This window comes from Cetorhinus maximus, chromosome 5, assembly GCF_964194155.1.
Source record: "Cetorhinus maximus chromosome 5, sCetMax3.hap1.1, whole genome shotgun sequence".
NCBI lineage: Eukaryota > Metazoa > Chordata > Chondrichthyes > Lamniformes > Cetorhinidae > Cetorhinus > Cetorhinus maximus.
Window position 1 is genome coordinate 147586627 of NC_135883.1, and position 24828 is coordinate 147611454.

The 24828-nt window shown below is 45.3% G+C and overlaps 1 long non-coding RNA gene across 9 annotated transcripts in view; it reads right to left on the bottom strand.

The window, feature by feature from the left end:
* LOC144681001 (uncharacterized) overlaps positions 1-24828 on the bottom strand; it is a 585681-nt gene that overhangs the window by 319443 nt on the left and 241410 nt on the right. For all 9 annotated transcript variants that reach the window (XR_013576664.1, XR_013576666.1, XR_013576663.1 and 6 more), the window contains exon 4: positions 10553-10709. This is a non-coding gene — a long non-coding RNA (uncharacterized LOC144681001). The remainder of the gene's footprint in view (positions 1-10552; positions 10710-24828) is intronic.

A 24828-nucleotide genomic window follows, 5' to 3' on the forward strand; every position in this document is an offset into this window, starting at 1 on the left:
CGTAAATTACCATTAGAATTGAAACTCCCTTGATCATAGCAGGGCAGCAACATTCTGCAACTTCCACCCAGTTCACCTTCAAACTGCCTATTTCAATGCAACAAACCTGGATTTTGTAATCAAATTGCCAAGTATTGTCTCCAGAGTCAATATAATTTGGTTTCAGTGAAGAACATCTAAAAAGAAAGTCTAACCTGCACTTAATTCAGACCACATTAGGTTTAATTTTGCATAATTTACCCTCTCTTTCCCATTCTTTCCAAACTGCATGGACTCTCAATGCTTCAGCGAATTGGCTTCCTCCAGCCAAATGTCTCCACATGTACTTCTCTGAAACTGCGTTCTTTGTTTCCTGCTCTCTCTTTTCCAGCATCACTATTCGTGCATCCAGCCATCAAACTTCTCCCCTTTGAAAATTCCTCTCTGAATCCCTCCACCCCGTCACCTCTCGCCTTCTGGTCAAAAGTCTTTAGTCCTTCTCTTTCACCATGCCCTTTCCCCTGCCCAAAAAATGTTCACGCATAAGAATGAATAAGAATCAATAAGAACCTGATACACATGATGAAAATTATGTCCATAAATTTTTTTTAAATTTAATAACAGAAACCTCATCCCGCCCTTGGGTGAGGTTTCATCAAAAATGCAAAGCCTGCCTAGCAGATTCGCCTCTCCGCCAACCGTAAGATTGGATGGACCACGAAGAATTGGGGACAATTGGAACTTCAATGGGCTTAATTGCTCTCTTAATTGTTGGCGGGTGCACTTCCAACTTTTGCGCATGCCCACCAACCGAAATATCACGTGAGAGTGGGATGACATCAGGACGCTTGCCCGACATCGTCACGCGCTATTTTACACTCGAGCAGGCCGGGCGCATGCCTGCAGGGCGACCTAAAAATTCTGCCCTGTGTTTCCACAATCCTGGGATTTCTTTCTGTACTTTTTTCACTAATATCAAAATCTAAGTTGTTGTTGCACTTCTGGTGGTGCTAACATTTTAAAATTTATTCGTGCACAGGATGTGGGTATCGGTGGCAAGGCCAGCATATATTTCCCATTCCTAATTGCCCCGAAGAAGGGATGGGCGATAAATGCTGGCTTTGCCAGCGACACCCACATCCCATGAACGAATAAATAAATAAATACCACCATTGGAAGTGCAACAATAATTTAGATTTTGATGACTCACGTTGGCATATATTTCCACAACAGCACCAAGAACCTTCTTGTACCTCACTCATGGCTATTCTCCATATGGTATCCTACATTGTGTATGTTAGCAAGCAACTCACATGTTGGGAATTACAATCAAGCCTAAGATTGTCCTTGCCAAACATCCAAAATTACATATTTTTCCAGAATGATACAGCCCATCAGCATCAGTCATGAATAAAGAGATATTAGTTCAGGTGGCCAAAAGTTTGGTCAATAAGGTAGGTTTTAAGAAGGGGTTGAAGGCGGAGAAAAAGGTAGAGAGGTGGAGAGATTTACAGAGAGAACTCCAGAGCTTCGGGCCTAGGCGGCTGGTGGAGTGAAGGAAATCAGGCAAACATAAAAGGCCAGAATTGGAGGAGTGCCAAGATCTCAGGGGGTTGTAGGGCAGCAGATTGGAGGGGGTGGGGGGCAAGACCATGGAGAAATTGAAAAATACACTGATAATTTAAATTTAAATTTTCAATCACTGGTAAACCTCACTTCACCCCTCCAAGCAACACATCGATTGACTTAGTGCAGACCAAGGATCAAAATGAAAGGCAAACAGTAGCAGAAGACAAATTTAGATTGGATGCTGTCCCAGGAACGTAGTGTCCAAAGTACTCAAAAACCCTGAAATCAATGCTGAGATGTGCACTGTTTACAATCTAAATTAATGACTTAGACAAAGACACCAAGAGTAGGGTATCCAAGTTTGCTGATGATACAAAGCTAGGAATGTTAGCTGTGAGGCTGCAAGGAGAGATAGACTGGTTAAGGTGAATGTGCAACAAGGTGACTGATGGAGTGCAATGTGGGCAAGTGTGAGGTTATTCACTTGGGTAGCAAGAACAGATTAGCAAAATGTTTTTTAAAAGGTGTGAAACTTCTAAATGTTGATGTTCAAAAAGACTTGGGTCTACTTGCATAAGGAACTCAGCAAGTTAGCATGCAAGTACAGCAAACACTTTGGAAGGCAAATGGCATGTTAACCTTTATTGCAAGGGGACTGGAGTACAAGAATAAAAGAAGTCTTGCTGCAATTGCACAGGGCTGTGGTGAGGCCACATCTGTAGTACTGTGTGCAGTTTTGGTCTCCATATTTAAGGAAGGATATACTTGCATTGGAGATGTTACAGCATAAGTTCACTAGATTGGTTCCTGGGACGAGAGGGTTGTATCGATGATCAGAGACTGAGTAAATTGGGCCTATACTTTCTGGAGTTTAGAAGAATGAAACATACAAGATTCTGAAAGGGCTTGACAGGGTAGATACTAAGAGGTTATTTTCCCTCACTGGGGAATCTAGAGCATGGAGGCACTGTGTCAAAATAAGAGGTCGATCATTTAGGACTGAGATGAGGAGATACTTCTTCACTCAAAGGGCTGTGAATCCTTGGAATTCTCTTCCCCAGAGGGTGTGGATGCTCCATCATTGAATATATTTAAAGCTGGGATAAACAGATTTTTGGTCTTGCATGGAATCAAGGGAAACAGGCAGGAAGTAGGTAAAAGCAAAATACTGCAGGTGCTGGAAATCTGAAACAAAAACAAAAAGTGCTGGAATAACTCAGCAGGTCTGACAGCATCTATGGAGAGAAAAACAAAAAGCTAAAAGCTACTGCGGATGCTGGAAATCCAAAACAAAATAAAAACAGAATTACCTGGAAAAACTCAGCAAGTCTGGCAGCATCGGCGGAGAAGAAATCAGTCAACGTTTCGAGCCCTCATGGCCCTTCAGCAGAACTGAAGCATAGTTTCAACAAGGGAGAAATATAAATTGGTTTAAGGTGGGTGGGGGGGAAGAGACACATTGAGGGTGTGGTGTGAGCAGATAATCAAAAGATGTCAGAGACAAAAGGGTCAAAGAGGTGTTGAAGGTGGTGGTCTTTGTCTGAGAAAAGTGCTAATTAAGAATGCAAGACAGGATATTCAAAGTACAGCTCTAGTGGGGGTGGGGTGGAAAGACTAAAGGTTTTAGTTTTAGATTTAAAAATAATGGAAATAGGTGGGGAAAGAAGAATCTATATAAATTATTGAAAAAAAAGGCGGGTGGGGGGGGGGAAAGAAACGGGGTGGGGATGGGGGGAGGGGGAGTTTAAGATCTAAAGTTGTTGAATTCAATATTCAGCCCAGAAGGCTGTAAAGTGCCTAGTCGGAAGATGAGGTGCTGTTCCTCCAGTTTGCGTTGGGCTTCACTGGAACAATGCAGCAAGCCAAGGACAGACATGTGGGCAAGAGAACAGGGTGGAGTGTTAAAATGGCAAGCGACAGGGAGGTTTGGGTCTTTCTTGCGGACAGACCGCAGGTGTTCCGCAAAACGGTCGCCCAGTTTGCGTTTGGTCTCTCCAATGTAGAGGAGACCGCATTGGGAGCAACGAATGCAGTAGACTAAGTTAGGGGAAATGCAAGTGAAATGCTGCTTCACTTGAAAGGAGTGTTTGGGCCCTTGGACGGTGAGGAGAGAGGAAGTGAAGGGGCAGGTGTTGCATCTTCTGCGTGGGCATGGGGAGGTGCCATAAGTGGGGGTTGAGGAGTAGGGGGTGATGGAGGAGTGGACCAGGGTGTCCCGGAGGGAACGATCCCTACGGAATGCTGTCAAGGGGGGTGAAGGGAAGATGTGTTTGGTGGTGGCATCATGCTGGAGTTGGCGGAAATGGCGGAGGATGATCCTTTGAATGCGGAGGCTGGTGGGGTGATAAGTGAGGACAAGGGGGACCCTATCATGTTTCTGGGAAGGAGGAGAAGGCGTGAGGGAGGATGCGCGGGATATGGGCCGGACACGGTTGAGGGCCCTGTCAACGACCGTGGATGGAAAACCTCGGTTAAGGAAGAAGGAGGACATGTCCGAGGAGCTGTTTTTGAAGGTAGCGTCATCAGAACAGATGCGACGGAGGCGAAGGAACTGAGAGAATGGGATGGAGTCTTTACAGGAAGCGGGGTGTGAGGAGCTGTAGTCGAGGTAGCTGTGGGAGTCGGTAGGCTTGTAATGGATATTGGTGGACAGTCTATCATCAGAAATTGAGACAGAGAGGTCAAGGAAGGGAAGAGAAGTGTCAGAGATGGACCATGTGAAGATGATGGAGGGGTGGAGATTGGAAGCAAAATTAATAAATTTTTCCAGGTCCCGACGAGAGCATGAAGCAGCACCGAAGTAATCATCGATGTACCGGAGAAAGAGTTGTGGGAGGGGGCTGGAGTAGGACTGGAACAAGGAATGGTCCACATACCCCATCCACCACTACTCTCCTCCGTCTGGCTGAACTTGTTCTCACACTGAACAATTTCTCCTTTAACTCCTCTCACTTCCTCCAAATAAAAGGTGTGGCTATGGGTACCCGCATGGGCCCCAGCTATGCCTGTCTCTTTATGGGGTATGTGGAACATTCCTTGTTCCAGTCCTACTCCGGCCCCCTCCCACAACTCTTTCTCCGGTACATCGATGATTACTTCGGTGCTGCTTCATGCTCTCGTCGGGACCTGGAAAAATTTATTAATTTTGCTTCCAATCTCCACCCCTCCATCATTTTCACATGGTCCATCTCTGACACTTCTCTTCCCTTCCTTGACCTCTCTGTCTCAATTTCTGATGATAGACTGTCCACCAATATCCATTACAAGCCTACCGACTCCCACAGCTACCTCGACTACAGCTCCTCACACCCCGCTTCCTGTAAAGACTCCATCCCATTCTCTCAGTTCCTTCGCCTCCGTCGCATCTGTTCTGATGACGCTACCTTCAAAAACAGCTCCTCGGACATGTCCTCCTTCTTCCTTAACCGAGGTTTTCCATCCACGGTCGTTGACAGGGCCCTCAACCGTGTCCGGCCCATATCCCGCGCATCCTCCCTCACGCCTTCTCCTCCTTCCCAGAAACATGATAGGGTCCCCCTTGTCCTCACTTATCACCCCACCAGCCTCCGCATTCAAAGGATCATCCTCCGCCATTTCCGCCAACTCCAGCATGATGCCACCACCAAACACATCTTCCCTTCACCCCCCTTGACAGCATTCCGTAGGGATCGTTCCCTCCGGGACACCCTGGTCCACTCCTCCATCACCCCCTACTCCTCAACCCCCACTTATGGCACCTCCCCATGCCCACGCAGAAGATGCAACACCTGCCCCTTCACTTCCTCTCTCCTCACCGTCCAAGGGCCCAAACACTCCTTTCAAGTGAAGCAGCATTTCACTTGCATTTCCCCTAACTTAGTCTACTGCATTCGTTGCTCCCAATGCGGTCTCCTCTACATTGGAGAGACCAAACGCAAACTGGGCGACCGTTTTGCGGAACACCTGCGGTCTGTCCGCAAGAAAGACCCAAACCTCCCTGTCGCTTGCCATTTTAACACTCCACCCTGTTTTCTTGCCCACATGTCTGTCCTTGGCTTGCTGCATTGTTCCAGTGAAGCCCAACGCAAACTGGAGGAACAGCACCTCATCTTCCGACTAGGCACTTTACAGCCTTCTGGGCTGAATATTGAATTCAACAACTTTAGATCTTAAACTCCCCCTCCCCCCATCCCCACCCCGTTTCTTTCCCCCCCCCACCCGCCTTTTTTTTCAATAATTTATATAGATTCTTCTTTCCCCACCTATTTCCATTATTTTTAAATCTAAAACTAAAACCTTTAGTCTTTCCACCCCACCCCCACTAGAGCTGTACTTTGAATATCCTGTCTTGCATTCTTAATTAGCACTTTTCTCAGACAAAGACCACCACCTTCAACACCTCTTTGACCCTTTTGTCTCTGACATCTTTTGATTATCTGCTCACACCACACCCTCAATGTGTCTCTTCCCCCCCACCCACCTTAAACCAATTTATATTTCTCCCTTGTTGAAACTATGCTTCAGTTCTGCTGAAGGGCCATGAGGGCTCGAAACGTTGACTGATTTCTTCTCCGCCGATGCTGCCAGACTTGCTGAGTTTTTCCAGGTAATTCTGTTTTTATTTTGTTATGGAGAGAAAGACAGAGCTAACGGTTCTTCAGAGCTCTTTTTAGTTTTTGTTTGAGGCAGGAAATAAGGTTGACAGAGAAGATCAGCCATTATCATATTGAATGACGGAGCAGACTTGAAGGACCATATGGTCTACTCCTGCTCCTATTTCTTATCTTCCTATTTAGTAATGAGGGAAATTGTAGGTTCCTTCCTTTGTGGATGAGTTAGAAGGGGTTAATTAATCTACCTCAATGAATCGTGCGCCACTATGAGGGAGGTTCGATTTGATATTTTTAAGATGGCATTAACTACATTTGTAAAGCAGATCAGTGGAAGCAAATTTTACAAATACATTTTGTATCCAAGCTAAGAGTTCTGCCACCTCTCCCTCCTCCAAAAGTATGCCTCCTTGATGTGGGTGTACTTATTTTCCCAGCTACAGAATTGGGGGCCTAATCCCAAGGTCAATTATCGCTCTGTTAAGAAAGTGACGACAAAAAAATTGCCAGCATTTTCAAGAAAAAATTACATCAAACCAGTACTTGAGAGCTAAACATATGAAATAGGAGCAGAAGTAGGCCATTCAGCTCTTGAACCTGCTCCGCTATTCATTAAGATCATGAATGATCTGTATGTGTTTCGAATTCCACATTCCCATCTACCCCAATAACCTTTGATTCCCTTGCCTCACAAGAATCTACCTCTGCCTTAAAAATATTCAGCGACCCCACCTCCACCACCTTCTGAGGCAGAGAATTCCAAAGTCTTACAACCCTCTGAGAGAGAAAAAAATTCTCCTCATCTCTGTCCTAAAAGGGCGACCCCTAATTTTAAAACAGTGCTCCTTAGTTCTGGATTCACCCACAAGAGAAAACATCCTTTCCAAATCCAACTTGTCAATACTGTTCAGGATCTTATATACATCAATCAAGTCACCCCTCACTCTTCTAAACTCCAGTGGAAACAAGCCCAGTGTGTCCAACCTTTCCTCATAAGACAACCTGCTTATTCCAGGTATCAATCTAGTAAACCTCCTTTGAACCGCCTCCAATGCACTTACACCCTCCCTTAAATAAGGAGACCAAAACTGCACAATATTCGAAATGTAAAGCATAACATCCTTACCTTTATGTTCAACTCCTCTCATAATAAAGGATAGGATTCCATTAGCCTTTTTAAACCTACAGGTGCCTGTTTAGCACCTGCAGGAAAGCTATGATAATAAGCAACCAGGACCAAAATTGACAATAACTGGTAGCTTGAACTTCAAAATCCTTTATGCAGATCACTTCATCACTTCTGGTAAAACATGGACCCCTCCTCCCTCTACTTCACCACTGTTCCTCCTGCACACTCACTGTAGAATTTGTTTCCTGCACCTTGCCAGCTGTCACCTTACCTTCAAATACATTCCTTGTAACCACGCCATCATTACTCTCATAACATTTCTAATTCCTGCATGGTGTCTGTTGCTTTCCTGTGACCTTACATGAAAAGCACTATATAAATTTAAGAGACACTTATTCAAGTGTCAACAATGACTCAGTGGTAATAAACTTGGTTCTGAACCAGATGATTTGTGGGTTCAAATCCAAAGGTCTAGACTGACACTGTCGTGCACTACTGAAGGACTGTTGCACTCTCAGATGTGCCATCTTTGGATGAGACCTTACTTCATCTACCCTTTCAGGTAAAAGATCCAATGGTACTATTTCAAAGAAAAGCGGGAAAGGCCTCCTGATGCATGGTCAATATCGCTTCCTCAACCGACACCAGCAAAACAGATTATCTAGTTATTATCTAATTGCCATCTATGGGAGTTTGCTGCGTGCAAATTGGCTGTCACGTTTCATACATTACAACGGTGACTACACTTTGGATGTACTTCACTGGCTGTAAAATGCTTTTAGGCTGTCCTGAGCTCATGAAATGTGCCATAGAAATGCAAGTTCTTTTTTCACCCCCCCCCACCCCCCCCCCGCCCCCCACATTCCTTACTTTAAATACAACCATCTTCTTAAAAAAATAATGCTGCAACAGGCAATTAACCCCAAAATACCTTCTGCAATAAAATAATCCTTATGCTTCTCTATTGAAAGTCCTATATTACGTACACACAAAACAAATAACTATTGAATGAAAGCCAGTAGTTTTCAGTAAAGGTTACAATAATATTACTGGAATTATCCATTTAAAGACTGAATTCAAATTTTAGTCATCGATATTTCGGCAAATTTGGTTATTACTCATAGCTGGCAACCAAACCTCCGATTTGAGAAAAAAACATTTTTAAAAAGTTTGTTTCAATTTCAAAAGTAAAACCTCAGTGGCCGCAGAACATCTGCCACCAAGTGAGGTCTGTCTACTGCCGCCATTATTTGATGCAGACACAGGAGGGCTATAGTAAAATATAAGTCACTATTTTCTCGGCTGGTTAGGGCTCTAATTGAAAAAAATCCCATAAGGTGCGGCCCAAATTTTAGAAAAAGACACGCACATTTCAGCATTAATATCATTAGCTGTCTGACTTTCAAATAACTCATACTCGTGATCGGCGTATTAGAAAGACAATCCACATCAATAGCGCTTCATCAAAATCAACACATGTCCCTGTCATATACTATAAAGGAAACCTAATTAGGTACAATGTTTTTAAAAAGAATTATGACCTACCTTTGATCAACTGGGTAAAGAATGTGCACTTCCATCTCTTGGCTGGCAAGATAGATTACAGAGCTTCTCTTGCCTGTAATCCACCAGTGCCACATATTGCAAATGTGATGATGAACTCTCGCTCTCATTTTGAGTCACAGAGTGTTTGTGACAATTCTCTAAGCCGGTCTACGGCACAGCTGTAAATGCAAGTTTGCTCCAGATGTTTCTAATCAACATGCAGTGTCTATCTAATAGTGCAAATATGTTCTCATGTGGTATAACTCAGGTATTCCTCAATCAGTTGACAATCATGCTCAACAATTTATGGAAATGGCCGAATTAAGCTAGTAACTTGATTCAATCTTGGTATGTTCAAGCTCAAGGCAAAGTTCAATAACTTTACCTAGACTAGGGTTAGCCATGTTTGCATTCAATACCAAAGTACACTGTAAAATAAAACACAACAGTCAAGCATATGCGAGAAGGCCTCTGGCCGACTACAGAGTGTTTATTTTTTGACGAACTCTCCTTCATATTTTAAATTGGGTAGATGATAAGCCTATTGGATGACTTAGAGACTGCAGCTGGATTCTATCGCCTCTAGGTGCACAGTCTTTGAAGATTCAGACAGCTCTAAAAAAGCAAATTATTGAAAACCTTACAAGTGATCATCAGCTTTTTTGAACACCTTTAAAGGACTGTCTATTAAATGCTTTTTACTAGAACACATATAGAGTTAAACAAACTGACTAATCAAGAACTAAATATTTGTTTCCAATCCAAACATGTGGGTACACTAAATTCTTCCTTTCTTCTCTCATCTGATAGTCTTATCTCTTTGCTGTGGTATGATTTGATGGGTGTTGGGCACCTCTGGTACCCTGCCCTAGCTGATCATTATTTATAAGGAAACTGCAGCAATGAGTGTCTGAAGCTTATTCAATCACATCAGCAATACAACTTAATATGAACCAGCCTTCATGTGACTTCTACATATTCATTATCTGCACTTCCAACAGGAGTTCCTGGATACCATCAGGACCCTAGTTTTAGCTCTATAAATCCCCGTAACTGAGATCACTGCTATAGAAAGAATCATACTTATCTTTCTTTTCTAATCACACCAATTTAGACTTCAGCTGGTTTGAATCCAGCTTTATTGCTCGGTACTTATCACTCTCTGCTTTAGCTGAAAAGAGTGTCTCTTTGTAGTAATCTGGAACTTAAAATTTCCCTATCACTTCATAAATAATTATCCTCACTTCTGAGTGACTTTAACTTGTGAGTAGATATTGTTCAAACCGTAGATGCTTTATGACAGCCTTTACCCTTGAGCATCACATCGCACCTGTAAGACTGTACTAAAAAATTTGAAATAAGAGAAAGCAATGGGCAATTGCTAAAAGTTCAAATTCATTTACAGAACACGTATTGCAGATACATTAACAAAAGGGCAACACTGTTTAAAAGTTCATTATGTCTGCCAAAGCAACCCAACTGTACACCAGTTGTGACATTTCATTAAAAATGTGTGGCTAAAACCTTCACAGTTTCAAAATACAGGAGATGCAAAAATCAACACCGCCAAGTGAACTTTCAACTGCCAAAATAAATTCGTGATACATTACTTCTCAAGCTTTAGCTATTCTCTAATGCTTCAGGCAATTGTTTTGCTCAGCTCGGTATTGGTTGACAGCTTTGCATCAGTATTCTGAAACATGAAGGAGTCAGTCATTATTGAATAAATGCAGGTGCTCACCAAGTCATCTTCAGAGTGCAGCTAATAATGATTTTTCTTAACTACAGCAGCTGATTCATTATGCAGTTGAGCATTGAGGCAGTATAGTTGTTCGTACTCCAGTATCCTTCCTCTTTAGCAGATCTGTTAGCTTCAAGCCACTTCCATCTTTATGCTTCTGAAATAATTCAATACACATAATACCAAATTCAAGGCATCTGTAAAGGATACAACTGCATCAGAATGAGAGGTTACTGTTATGTTTAGACAGCAATTCTCCAATGTAAAAATGGGTGTCTGTTCCTGCTGATGTTAATAAAATCCTGCCCAGTTATAGACGTTAATATTCTGGACAAAAATCAAATAAACCAATTTTGTGTTTAAAAAAAAAAACTAATTTATATTTTTAGAGTACTAGAATTCTGCTATAAAACTCAACTCATAATGTGGCATAGTGACCATCTCTTCTTCACCTGTGACTCATATGCCTTTGGAACTGAATCCAAAGCTCTCCAGCTTGGGAATGTTGCAAGAGCACTAATTACAAAAGGAAAAGCTGAAGGTTAAAGAAGAAAGGGGAAAGAGAACAATGGTGAATGGGAGGGGAAGACGGCAAGGGAGGGAAGACAAAACAACTGGCGAGGAAATAAAACACAAAACATGTCATAAAAAACAAAACATGCAATAAAAAACAAAACATGCAATCCACTTTCCAAGCTAGTCAAACTTGTGGATGAGATTGGATGAGATTGCCAATCAACAGCAGTTTTGTTCTACTGGCTAATGGAAGCTAGTAATTTATTTGGGACAGTCCAACTCAATTTCATAAAAGAAGTTCCTGAGGATTGAGGGCCACATGCTAACCTGAGCCCTGACCCCAAAGGTGAAAGAGCAGTTTTCTAATCTGAACAAAAACTCCAAAATTGAAAGACATGAAAGGGGAACATGAGAACAGATTCCATGTAAGAGCTGAAAGGGGCAGTAAGCTAACCCCTCTTCCCCTAGTTGGGGTAGTTTTCTAGAACTGGTCACCTTCCTTCACCTCACCCCATAAGAACATACATAGGAACATACGAATAAGGGGAAGGAGTTGGCCATTTGGCCCCTCGAGCCTGCTCCGCCATTCAATAGGATCATGGCTAATCTGATAGTAACCTCAAATATGCATCCCACCTACCCCTGATAACCTATCACCCCTCCTTGTTCACCAGGAATCTATCCACCTCTGCCTTAAAAATATTCAAAGACTCTGCTTCCACCACCTTTTCAGGAAGTGAGTTCCAAAGACTCACGGTCCTCTGATAGAAAAAATTTCACATCATCTCCATTTTAAATGGGCAACTCCTTATTTTTTAAATAATGATCACACAGATAGGTTTTCAAAGGACACATGTTCACCTTGAGGACTATAGGACTGTAAAGTATTTGACATGGCTGTTGCTTCTTGAACTCTATAACATGATCGTGACCATGAGATTCGCATAATAAGATGAGATGGAATTGTAATTTTAAATGTTATCTGATAAGGAAATTTAACATTTTTTGTCACAAAGATAAAAATCCTGAACTGTAGATCTTGTTAACCAACTTCCATTAGTAATGGTATCTCCTGTAGCCACAGAGCCAAACTCCCAGTAATGTCTTGTAGAGGTCAGCTTGAGTCCCAATTCAGATTTATTCTCTGCATTGTATAGAAACAGTGCAAGAATATCCTAACTAGATCCAATACTTGAAAAACAGATTCTGGTAAGTAATATTCTTTGATGATAAACTTTAAAAGCACAATTTTTCACAGGGCATCACAATTTGAACATTACACCACAATCGTATCTATCCACTATTCAGTTGAATATTTGAAATTTGCTGATTCAGATTAATTTGGGTATCAATTTGAATCTTGGGTTCACAGTGCCAAACGACTCTAGAAAGTTACTTCTTGAACATTAGGTTCTACATTGTAGATTCGTTTTGCTTCATATCAATATCACTTGCAATTACACAGTGACTACAGCACAGAAATAGCCCATTCAGCTCAACTCACTGAGTAGCTCATTCAGTAACTCGCCTCCTGGCTCCTCAAAACCTGTTCATCATCTACAAGCCAAAAGTCAGGGCTATGATTGAATGCTCTCCGCTTGCCTGGATGAGCGCAGCTCCAGCAACACCCAAGAAGCTCAACAAATGATCCAACAGAGGACGCTGGTGAGAAGAGACTGAAGCATTCTGGGAGAAGTCACCGCAGACACTGCGAGTCAGGAGGGAATTGAGGAGGACCCATTGTCAAAGAACGGAATAGCCCCAAACGTTACATTACTGTAGTGTTTCCATCGCTCCCTCCTCCTCAAACCTAAAAAAAGAGAGAGAGGAAGAGGTAGTGCCTTCAGGAGTGCACCAGACCTGCGAGGGACACTCTTCTGAAAGTGGATTTTAAAGAAAAAGCAGCTGATTGGTGAGTAAATCCTGGGAGCAGACTCGGAGGGAGGAGCACCTGAGCGGTGAGTGTAAATCGAGCTTACCTCGGGGATTCGTGGCCTTATCTCCAGGGAGAAGACTTGGAGGGAAGAGCACCGGAACGGTGACCTCGGGGCACAGAGTAACTGAAGCCAAAACTGAAAAAGTGACATCACAGGAAAGCTGTGACCTGATTGGTTGGTAGGAAATCTGCACCAAATTTGAAAAAAAAACACTGCAAAGCTAATTAATAAATTAATTATCTAAGTCGAGATGGCTGGGCAGGTGATGTGCTGTAGCTGTAAGATATGGGAGCTGGCAGATCCCATTGCGAGCCACAGTGACCACATCTGCAGCAAGTGTTGGTTGCTGGAGGAACTCCGGCTCAGAATTGATGAGCTGGAGTCCGAGCTCCGGACGCTGCGGCACATCCGGGAGGGGGAGAGTTACCTGGATGCTTTGTTTCAGGAGGCAGTCACACCCAGTAGATTAAGTATCTCAAGTTTGGTCAGTGGTCAGTGTCAGCAGGGTGTGACTGCAAGTAAGGCAGGTAGAGGGATCCTGTGTTCAGGAACAGAGGAGCCTCAGCTCTTGACCTTGTCCAACAGGTACGAGGCACTTGCTCCTTGTGTGGATGAGGAACAGGGCTGTAGGGGGGATGAGCCAGCTGACCACAGCACCGTGGCACAGGAGGCCATTCAAGAGGGGGGAGCAAAAAGACGTGGTAGTTGTAGGGGATTCTATAATTAGGGGAATTGATAGCGTCCTTTGTAAGCAGGATTGAGAGTCCCACGTGGTATGTTGCCTGACCGGTGCAAGGGTGAGGGACATCTCTGACCGGCTTGAAAGGATATTGGAGAGGGAGGAGGAGGATCCAGTTGTTGTGGTCCACGTCGGGACAAATAACATAGGTAAGACTAGGAAAGAGGACCTGTTTGGGGATTATCAGGAACTAGGAACTAAATTAAAGAACAGGTCCTCAAGGGTTATAATCACCGGATTACTACCCGAACCACAGGCAAATTGGCATAGGGACACGATAAAAAGGGAAGTAAACACGTGGTTAAAGGAGTGGTGCAGGAAAGAGAGGTTCCATTTCGTGGGGTACTGGCATCAGTATTGGAACAGGAGGGATTTGTACCGTTGGGACGGTCTCCAACTGAACCCGTTGGGACCAATGTTCTAGCGAAAAGAGTAAATAGGGTGGTCAACAGGACTTTAAACTAGAAAGTAGGGGGGGAGGGAAGGGTAAAACTCCAAGAAGTATGACTAATGGGAAACAAAGCAGCAGGTTAGCATGTGGGTGGGGGGTGGATTCAACTTCATGGAAAATTATGAAAAAACTGAAAAGAAAGGAGAGCCCAGGAGAGGCTATTAAAGTCCCCAGAACACAAAATAGGACAGAGTGTTTGGAAAGGGCTAGGAATCTAACTTCAAGCACATCAGATAAAGGGACGACAATGAGAAAGGGGACGGGAAATACAGGACTGAAGGTGTTGTATCTGAATGCACGCAGTATCCGAAATAAGGTAAATGAGCTTGTGGTGCAGATTGAAATTGGCAGGTGTGATGTGATGGGCATCACGGAGACATGGCTGCAAGGGGATCAGGACTGGGAGCTAAATATCCAAGGATATACATCCTATCGAAAAGATAGGCAGGTTGGCAGAGGGTATGGGGTTGCTTTGTTAGTAAGAAATGAAATTAAATTGATAGCAAGAAATGACATAGGGTCAGATGATGTAGAATCTGTGTGGGTAGAGTTGAGGAACCGCAAAGGTAAAAAAACCATAATGGGAGTTATGTACAGGCCTCCGGACAGTAGTCAGGATGTGGGGCACAAGATACACCAGGAGATAGAAAAAGCATGTAAGAAAGTCAAGGTTACAGTGATCATGGGGATTTCAATATGTAGATAGACTGGGAAAATCAGGTTGGTAGTGGATCCCAAGAAAAGGAATTTGTGGAATGTCTACGTGATGGCTTTTTGGAGCAGCTTGTGGTGGAGCTCACTAGGGAATGGGCAATTCTAGATTTAGTGATGTGTAATGAGGCAGATTTGATAAGGGAGCTTAAGGTGAAGGAACCCTTAGGAGGAAATGACCATAATATGATAGAATTTACCCTGCAATTTGAGAGGAAAAAGCTGGAATCAGAGTTAACGGTATTACAGTTGAATAAAGGCAACTACAGAGGCATGAGGGAGGAGCTGGCCAGAATTGACTGGGAGATGAGCCTAGCAGGAAAGACAGTGGAACAGCAATGGCAGGAGTTTCTGGGAGTAATTTGGGAGACACAGCAAAAATTCATCCCTAGGAAGAAGAAGCATACTGAAGGGAGGACGAGGCAACCATGGCTGACAAGGGAAGTCAGGGACAGCATAAAAGCTAAAGAGAAAGCATACAATGCAGCGAAGAGCAGTGGGAAACCAGGGGATTGGGAAGCCTACAAAGACCAACAGAGGACAACTAAAAAAGAAATAAGGAGGGAGAAGATTAAATATGAGGGTAAACTAGCCAGTAATATAAAAGAAGATTGCAAGAGTTTTTTAGATATATAAAGGGTAAGAGAGAGGCAAGAGTGGACATTGGGCCGCTGGAAAATGCGCTGGAGAAGTAGTATGGGGGAACAAAGAAATGGCGGAGGAACTGAATAGGTACTTTGCGTTGGTCTTCACGGTGGAAGACACGAGTAACATCCCCAAAGTTCAAGAGAATCGGGGTGCAGAGGTGAGTATGGTGGCCATTACCAAGTAGAAGGTGCTAGGAAAACTGAAAGGTCTAAAGGTGGATAAATCACCTGGACCAGATGGATTACACCCCAGAGTTCTGAAGGAGATAGCTGAAGAGATAGTGGAGGCATTAGTGATGATCTTTCAGAAATCACTGGAGTCAGGGAGGGTCCCAGAGGACTGGAAAATCACTAATGTAACCCCCCTGTTTAAGAAGGGAGTGAGGCAAAAGACGGGAAATTACAGGCCGATTAGCCTGGCCTCGGTCATTGGTAAGATTTTAGAGTCCATTATTAAGGATGAGATTTCAGAATACTTGGAAGTGCATGGTAAAATAAGGCAAAGTCAGCATGGTTTCATCAAGGGGAGGTCATGCCTGATAAACCTGTTAGAATTCTTTGAGGAGGTAACGAGTAGGTTAGACAAAGGAGAGCCAATGAATGTTATCTACTTGGACTTCCAGAAGGCCTTTGACAAGGTGCCGCACAGGAGGCTGCTCAGTAAGATAAGAGCCCATGGTGTTAGAGGCAAGGTACTAGCATGGATAGAAGATTGGCTGTCTGGCAAGAGGCAGAGAGTGGGGATAAGGGGGTCCTTCTCAGGATAGCGGCCAGTGACTAGTAGAGTTCCACAGGGGTCAGTGTTGGGACCACAACTTTTCACTTTATACATTAATGATCTAGATGAAGGAACTAAGGGCATCCTGGCTAAGTTTGCAGATGATACAAAGATAGGTGGAGGGACAGGTAGTATTGAGGAGGCGTGGAGGCTGCAGATGGATTTAGACAGGTTAGCAGAATAGGCAAAGAAGTGGCAGATGGAATACAACGTGGGGAAGTGTGAGGTCATGCACTTTGGTAGGAAAAATAGAGGCATGGACTACTTTTTAAATGGGGAGAGAATTCAGAAATCTGGAGTGCAAAGGGACTTGGGAGTCCTAGTCCAGGATTCTCTTAAGGTTAACTTGCAGGTTGAGTCGGCAGTTAGGAAGGCAAATGCAATGTTGGCACATATTTTGAAAGGACTAGAATATAAAAGCAGGGATGTGCTGCTGAGGCTTTATAAGGCTCTGGTCAGACCACATTTAGAATATTGTGAGCAATTTTGGGCCCCGTATCTCAGGAAGGATGTTCTGGCCCTGGAGAGGGTCCAGAGGAGGTTCACGAGAACGATCCCAGGAATGAAAGGCTTAACATATGAGGAACATTTGAGGACTCCGGGTCTATACTTGATGGAGTTTAGAAGGATGAGGGGGGATCTGATTGAAACTTACAGAATACTGAAAGGCCTGGATAGAGTGGACGTGGGGAAGATGTTTCCATTAGTAGGAGAGACTAGGACCCGAGGGCACAGCCTCAGAGTAAAGGGAAGACTTTTTAGAACAGAAATGAGGAGAAACTTCTTTAGCCAGAGAGTGGTGAATCTATGGAATTCATTGCCACAGTAGGCTGTGGAGGCCAGGTCATTGAGTATATTTAAGACCGAGATAGATAGGTTCTTGATTGGTAAGGGGATCAAAGGTTACGGGGAGAAGGCCGGAGAATGGGGTTGAGAAACTTATCAGCCATGATTGAATGGCGGAGCAGACTCGATGGGCCGAATGGCCTAATTTCTGTTCCTATGTCTTATGGTCTTAACATCCAGGACAAAGCAGTCTGCTTGATCAGTAGCTCATCCACTACCTTAAACATTCATTCGTTCCACCACCAACGCACAGTGGCAGCAGTGTCTACAAGATGAGTCATCTACAAGATGTACTGCAGCAACTCACCAAGTCTGTCGACAGCACTTTCCAAACCTGCAACTTCTACCACTTAGAAGGACAAGGGCAACACTTGCATGGGAACACCACCACCCGGAAATTCCCCTCCAAGTCACTCACCATCCTGACTTGGAAATATATTGCCGTTCCTTCACTATTGCAGGGTCAAAATCTTGGAACTCCCTTTCTAACAGCACTGTGGGCATACCTACACCACATGGACTGCAGCGATTCAGGGAGGCTGCTCATCATCACCTTCTCAAGGGCAGTTAGGGATGGGCAATAAATGCTGGCCTAGTCAGCAATGGCCACATCACACGAACGAATAAATGAAAAATAAACTGGTCTGTGCCCGCGTTTATGCTCCATATGAACCTCCTCCAAATCCTCTTCATCTAACTCAATTAACATAGCTTTCCATTCCTTTCTATCTTGCATGCTTATCTGGCTTCTCCTGAAATGCATCTCTGCCTCAACTATTCCTTCCGGTAGTAAGTTCCACATTCTTACCAGTTTTTGAGTGAAGAAATTTCTCCTGAATTCCTTGTCTATTTATTTATCAAATCTTAGATTTACAACCTCTAGTACAAAATAAAAACAGAAAATTCTGGAAAAACTCAGCAGGTCTGGCAGCATCTGCGGAGAGAGAAACAGAGTTAACGTTTCGAGTCCAATATGATTCATCTTTGGAACTCCTTGCTTTTATTTACAACCTCTAGTTTTGTGCTCCAATAAGATTTTTTACTCCCCTGGTTATCTCAATCCTTGCTGGGGTAGTTTCATGGACACTGGTCATCTTTAGATCGAGACGAAAGGAAGATGGATGTGGATATGAGTCTGTCAGGTCATGTCATGTCAACACAGGTTCAGCTGTAATGACGTCGGTCATAAAGAGGGCTGGAGAATTGCAAATGTTGTTCAAAAAGGGTGCAGGGATAAGCCCGGCAACGACAGGCCAGTCAGTTTAATCTCAGTAGGGAAGCTTTTACAAACAATAATTTGGGACAAAATTGACAATGGACAAATGAGGGTTAATTAAGGATTGCATGGATTTGTTGAGGAAAAATCATGTTTAACCAACATTTTTTGATGAGTTAACAGAGAGGGTTGAGTGACAGGAAAGTGAGCAGTGGTGGGTGGTTGTTTTTCAGACTGGAGGAAGGGATATGATGCGGTCCACCAGGTGTCAATGTCAAGGCCGCTGCTTTTCTTGATATATATTAATGACCTAGACTTAGCCATACACGGCCCAATTTCAAAGTTTTCAGATGACACAAAACTTGGAAACATTGTGAACTGTGAGGAGAGTAGTGATAAACTTCAAGCAGTCACCAACAGGTTGGTCGAATGGGCAGGGCTACAGGGAATAGGCACGGGACCATACTAGGTGTGCTGATCTTGCAGGGAACTAGCATGTTCATGATGGGAAAAATGCCCTCCTTCTATGCTGTAATCAATCTATGGTTCTATAAAATAGCCTGCTTCCACTCATTGGTGAATAAGATGGTGTCATTAAGAACTGTACATCAATAAGAAGTCAACATCTCCAGGAGATGGACATGGGAAGAAAAGTTGTCAGAGGAAAAAAGAACTTTATCAAACTGGCACTTTAAAATCTCACATTCCTTGTTGGTGCTTGACAGACTGTTGTTGAGAATGTATTGGTGGCGGTGGGGGTGGGGGTAGGTGTTGTGCTGGATAGTGTTCAGATTTCCATTTGGGTTCAGGATCCCACTGTGAACTGATAAAAGTAGCAGAGGATACTAAATTAGATGGGTCAGGAAAATCCCTGGAACTACAAGCAAGTTAGATGAAGTGGACAGAATAGTGAAAGTTGCAATTAATACCATCAAGTATAAAGTACTGCATGCAGGAAGAATAAATCTGTGACTGAGGAACTACAGGAATGACTTTGAAATAGATACATGTGATACAAGCATTGAGCAGGAATCATAAGCAAGTAGAATATTGAACAAGAAATCGGCAAATATAATTTGCAGGAGGTCATGTTAATGGTGTTCAAATCTAACCATACCTAGAGTACTGCATTCAGTTCTGAGAGGTGAATAATGGGTTCAAAAGAATAGCCAGAAGATTGATCACTAAAATGAGAGAACTAATGAAGAAGGTTAGGGAAATTTGGAGGGTTACTTTTTAGTGAAAGGGTGAAAACAGGCCGTAAATGGGTGTTGCGCTGACAAGACACACCTGTTTGAAAGTCTGGTTTTAACACACAGTTTGGTCCAACTGGTGATTATCATAATTTGATCTTGCCTCGGGGAGCCAAATTAAACACATGCAAGTTTAGGATGCAAGTGCTGATTGCAACCGTTTTCGTGGAACAGCATAAGTGGGTTCCTCGCATACACTTCCAATGCTGGTGTTGAGTGGGCTGCTTGACACACACCGGCACATTGCAGGATGGCTCAGGAACCAAGTGAGAGGGTGTATGGGTTTGCAGGATATGGCACTGGAGGGCCTGGTGAAGGAGGTGCAGGGCAGCATGGTGTCACTCCACAGGGAGGCAAACAGTCCACCTTGTCCTCGTGTCCCTCTCTCCTGCAGTAGCCGATGCTGTTTTTCCTGGCATCATCCCCTCATCCCATTCCTCCTGCAGCCCAAGGGCAGGGTGGGGCAAGATGCCAGTGACCAAGAACTCCCTTTCTCCTGATGACCCAGTAAGGTAGAGCAGTGACGTGACACTCTTATTAGATGAAGCTCTCAGGGAACTTCCAGAATAAATGATGTGTTGGTGAAGTCTTGATAAAGTCTCCCAATGTGTTTTAAAAGTCCTCCCCAAATCCATAGCAGCAATAAAAGGTGACATGCCTTTAAGTAGCTCTCAAAATTTCCTGCAATGACTTCCTTAGTTCTGATCAGCTGGCTGCTGTTAAGAGAAGTTGTTAAAGTGTTATCCACCAAAATAGTGTGCAGCCTCTCTAATCAGTACCAGCAGGCAATTGAATTGTCAATCAGCCCTTAAAAAGTCCTCTGGGAAACTTCCTAGTGCTGGCTTCAACACTTTTACTAAGATGGTGTCTTGCACTAAACACTTGCCAAACCAGTTTTGCAGATTATGATCTAAACCTTGGTGACCTCTTTACGTATAAAGTATTTGGCCAAAATCACCCCATTGGAATTTTCAGCCTTGGGAGGAAGCAAATAAAAGGTGACCCATAGAGCAGTACAAGATTGCAACTGAAATGGTTAAAATGGGAACACCTAATCTAAAGGCTATGATTTGAAAATAATGGCAGGGAATTTCCATGCCCGCTGGTGACAGGTGTAAGTGGACAGTCTGGCAAGAAAGCCAAAAATCAGTTTCACGGCATCATGAAACCAGTTTGCGATCATGTGCTCAGCCTGCCGATGGCGGGTCGCGTTCCCACCATCGGACATCGGAAACCTCATTGCAATACATCTGCATATCGTTACAAGCCCAGCCCGCTGGAAACATTCCCCCCGCCCCCCGCACACCCCACCCCCCCACCCCTACCGCTGGGTTGTCCGTGCCACATCGGTGTACTTGCACGTCGACGTGTTTCACAATAACATATAAAAGGTGTGCACTTGGTGGGCTGCACTTTGAGGGGAACTCGGAGATGAGTGCACAGTAACATTGCAGAGCGCTCACCCTGGTCACCTGTTAGACTTCAAATTTGAGGTGTGTTGGAGGGGATGCAAGGGCTGCCCTGCGGTTGATGCCACTTGGGGGGGGGAAGGGGGGGCAAGGGCTGCCCTGCGGTTGATGCTACTTGGGGGGGGAAGGGCTGCCCTGCGGTTGAGGTGACTTGTGGGGGCGGGGGCAAGGGCTGCCCTGCGGTTGAGGTGACTTGTGGGGGCGGGGGCGGAAGGGCTGCCCTGCGGTTGAAGGTAGTGCACAGGCATGTGTGGGGTGTGGGGTGTGGGGTGTGCGGTGTGGGGTGGGCGGGAGAGGCAGCCACGCATTAGGGACACCTTGTATAAAGTGACCATTCCTCTGCAGCTGAGACAGTTCAGGCGCAGCCACATTGATATGACTGGAGTCGGGCCTGTAACTTCTCTGCCCACTCAAGCAATGCAGAGGCATCAAAATGCCACCCGGTGTTCCAGAGCTTTTCACCCCTCAGGCACAGACTGCAAACTAATGAGCGTTTTAGTGGACTGCAGAACAGTTGGGCGACTGGGCATGTAGTGCAATCTCCTTATTAAAGCTGGCCATGGCGCAGTCACTGGTGGAGGCGCTCACAGCCCCTTGCAATGTCAGCATCCTGGTTTGGAAGCTAACAGTGCAACCTTGCAGCACGGGTTAGGAGAATGCCTGCACCTGAGCTGAGAGTGCAGTATGCAGTCCAGCGGGCAAAGCTGCCGCCAATTGGTCAGGTGGAGTCGGGCAGAGGAAAGTGGGGTTTCAGGCAGCCATGCAGCACACTAATCTCTGGCCATCCAAGTGACGGCCAGCACTCTCTGGGAGGCATTAAGGGCCTTCAGGCTTAACCAAGAGAAGTTCTTCTTACACCCATGCGTCTCTCTCTTTCATCCTGCAGGAGGAGTACATCAGGATCATGGAGTCTGGTAACCTCACTGTATGCCTCGTGGCTGAAAGAGAGTGAAGATGATGGAGAAGAGAGTGCCTGGCTACGCAGAGGGAGGAGCAGCACCCTCTGGAAGAAGGTACGGCTGGGGCTCCTGCACATGCCACCGAAGAGCCACAGTGAGCTGTCGCTGGTTGGCACCTAGCTAGACTCAGGGTCTATAGACGCCGCCTTTCATTCCTGCAGATGACCAAGAACCAGTGTCGCTGAAGACTGTGCATGTTGAGGGAACTGATCGGTCACATCTGCCAGCTACTGCAGGATTTGGTGCCACTGTCAATGGCTGTGAAAGTGGCTGTGGCGCTCAATTTCTACGCCAGTGGCTCCTTTCAGGGCTCCACAGGTGACTTCTGTGGGATATCACAAGCCTCCACCCACAAATGCCTCCATGAGGTCACAGATACCACCTTCGTGAGGGCACACAACTTTGTACATTTCGCTTGGGACCAGGACAGCCAGGATGCAAAAGCGATTGGATTTGCCCAGATCTCGGGTTTCCCACAGGTGCAGGGTGCCATCGACTGCACTCAGGTGGCACTCAGATCTCAGTCGCAATACGTGATCAACTATGTAAGGGATTCCATTCGCTGAATGTGCAGCTGGTGTGTGACCACCACAAACGCATCCTGCAGGTCTGCACACGGTTTTAAGGGCATGTGCACGATGCCTACATTCTCAGTCGTCGCAGATCCCTGAAGTCTTCCAGGATCCACAGAGGCTGCAGGGATGGCTCCTCGGGGGCAAGGGCTACCCGCAGAGACCGTGGCTGATGACACTCCTGCAAGCGGCCTCAGACTGCAGCAGAGCGATGGTATGACAAGGCTGATGCTGCAACTCGCAACTTGGTGGAGCAGACCATCGGGATGCTGAAAATGAGGTTCCAGTGCCTGGACCAGTCTGGTGGAGCCCTGCAACATAGTCCACAGAGGGTGTCACACTTCGTTGTCATCTGCTGTGCCCTTTACGACCTGGCATTGCAACAGGGAAAGGAGATGCCTGAGGAGGAGATGGAGGAGCTGGAGGTCCCCTCCTATGACAACACTGATGAGCATGAGGGTGAGGAGGTCCTCGAAGGCAATGATGATAGGGATGAGGCCCTTGCACTGGCCAGATGAGGGAAGCCCTCATAGCTGCTAGATTTGTGGAGGATGATGACAACATGCAGTGAAGGGACGTCATAGATCCTCATATTGCAATAATGAATGTTTGACTCCAGTCTGGCTTATGGCAACACACATACCCTCTGTGACAATGCTCCTGTCATGGAGATGCAGTGGAGGCCCTAATAGTCACTCGACTGCAGGAGGATGATGATGACATGCAATGAGGTTACTCCATAGATCTTCACATAGCCTCTGAGAATGTCAGACTCAATAAGGGAATCAAGGGTTATGGGGACAAGGCAGGAAAGTGGAAGGGGACAAGGGTTACGGGGACAAGGCAGGACAAGGATTATCAGATTGGCTATGATCTCATTGAAAGGCGCAGCAGACTCGATGGTCCAAATGGCCTACTTCTGCTCCTACATTTTATGGTCTTATGGTCTGCCTGGCTGAGGGCAGCTCGCTTGTGGTCATATCATAGAGACGCAGCCATGAAACATTAAAAGCATCTGATCCTCTGTCCGCCTTCAGCCACTGACCCCTTCAGGAATACAGTGTCACTGGTTACAGATGCTGAAGAGGTGGGGGCCAGCCCCACCTTAAAGTTGCTAAGGGCACACAGAGAGAATGATGGAACTCTGTGATGCCTGCCCGCAACATTCTGGCAGCAATGGCAAGCACCGATGAGGTGCCGGCATCAATAATATGTCCAGGGACTGTGAGGCACTTTGGTCCGAAGGCTGCACAAAGCACAGGGAAGAGGCCCTGGACTGAGACACCTGCTTTTATCTTGTGCAGAAAAGATTCACATCTGACTGGCACGAACACAGATCATCAGAACAAGGAGCCATAGGCAGAGAGACATTCTTGGGAGTTTATTAACAAAGTGAACAATGTGTACAAGTGATTAACGCCCATGCCCAGGCTGTGCAACTATATTTTCTCAACCTTCCTAAACCTGCCACTACATCTTGGTGCTCCCTAGCCATCCACAGTGGAGGTGGAGGCAGCCTGCTAACTGCTACGCCCTGTCTGTCATGACCTTGGCAAGCGTCCTCCGGACGGCCCCAGCCTGTTTTTGGGATGTTGCTGTGCGGCAGTGGCACCCTCCTTGGCCTGTGGAACTGCTGAGGTCACAGGAAGAGGGGATTTGGATGGGCCGGACACTCCCGTGGTCACCTGGATGGATAGCCCCTGGGGAGACACCTGCTGATCCTCGTCCTTATGGGTGTCCAAGGGCCCCTGGCTGACTCCTTGAGGAGAAGGGGTAGCTGGAGTGAGATCGAGCTGTCACACACCCCTCTCGCATACACACTGTTGGAGGCCAACTATGGCGTCAGTGACAGAGTTGATCCCGCGCAGCAGTGCAGGTGCGACGTCCTCGGCCAAGGTCTCCATGGCAGCTGCCATCCTACCAGCTTTGACCTTGGTGCATTGGCATGCCAGCACTATCACCTCAGCCTGTGGGTGGACGGACTCCTCCATCATGCCTTGCAATCTGAGGAGTACAGCAGACATCCCTTCCTGATGTTCCTCAGCTTACATACATACATCGGAACATACAAATTAGGAGCAGGAGTATTCTGCCCCTTGAGCCTGCTCCGCCATTCAATAAGATCATGGCTGATGTGATTGTAACCTCAACTCCACATTCCCACCTACCCTGGATAACCTTT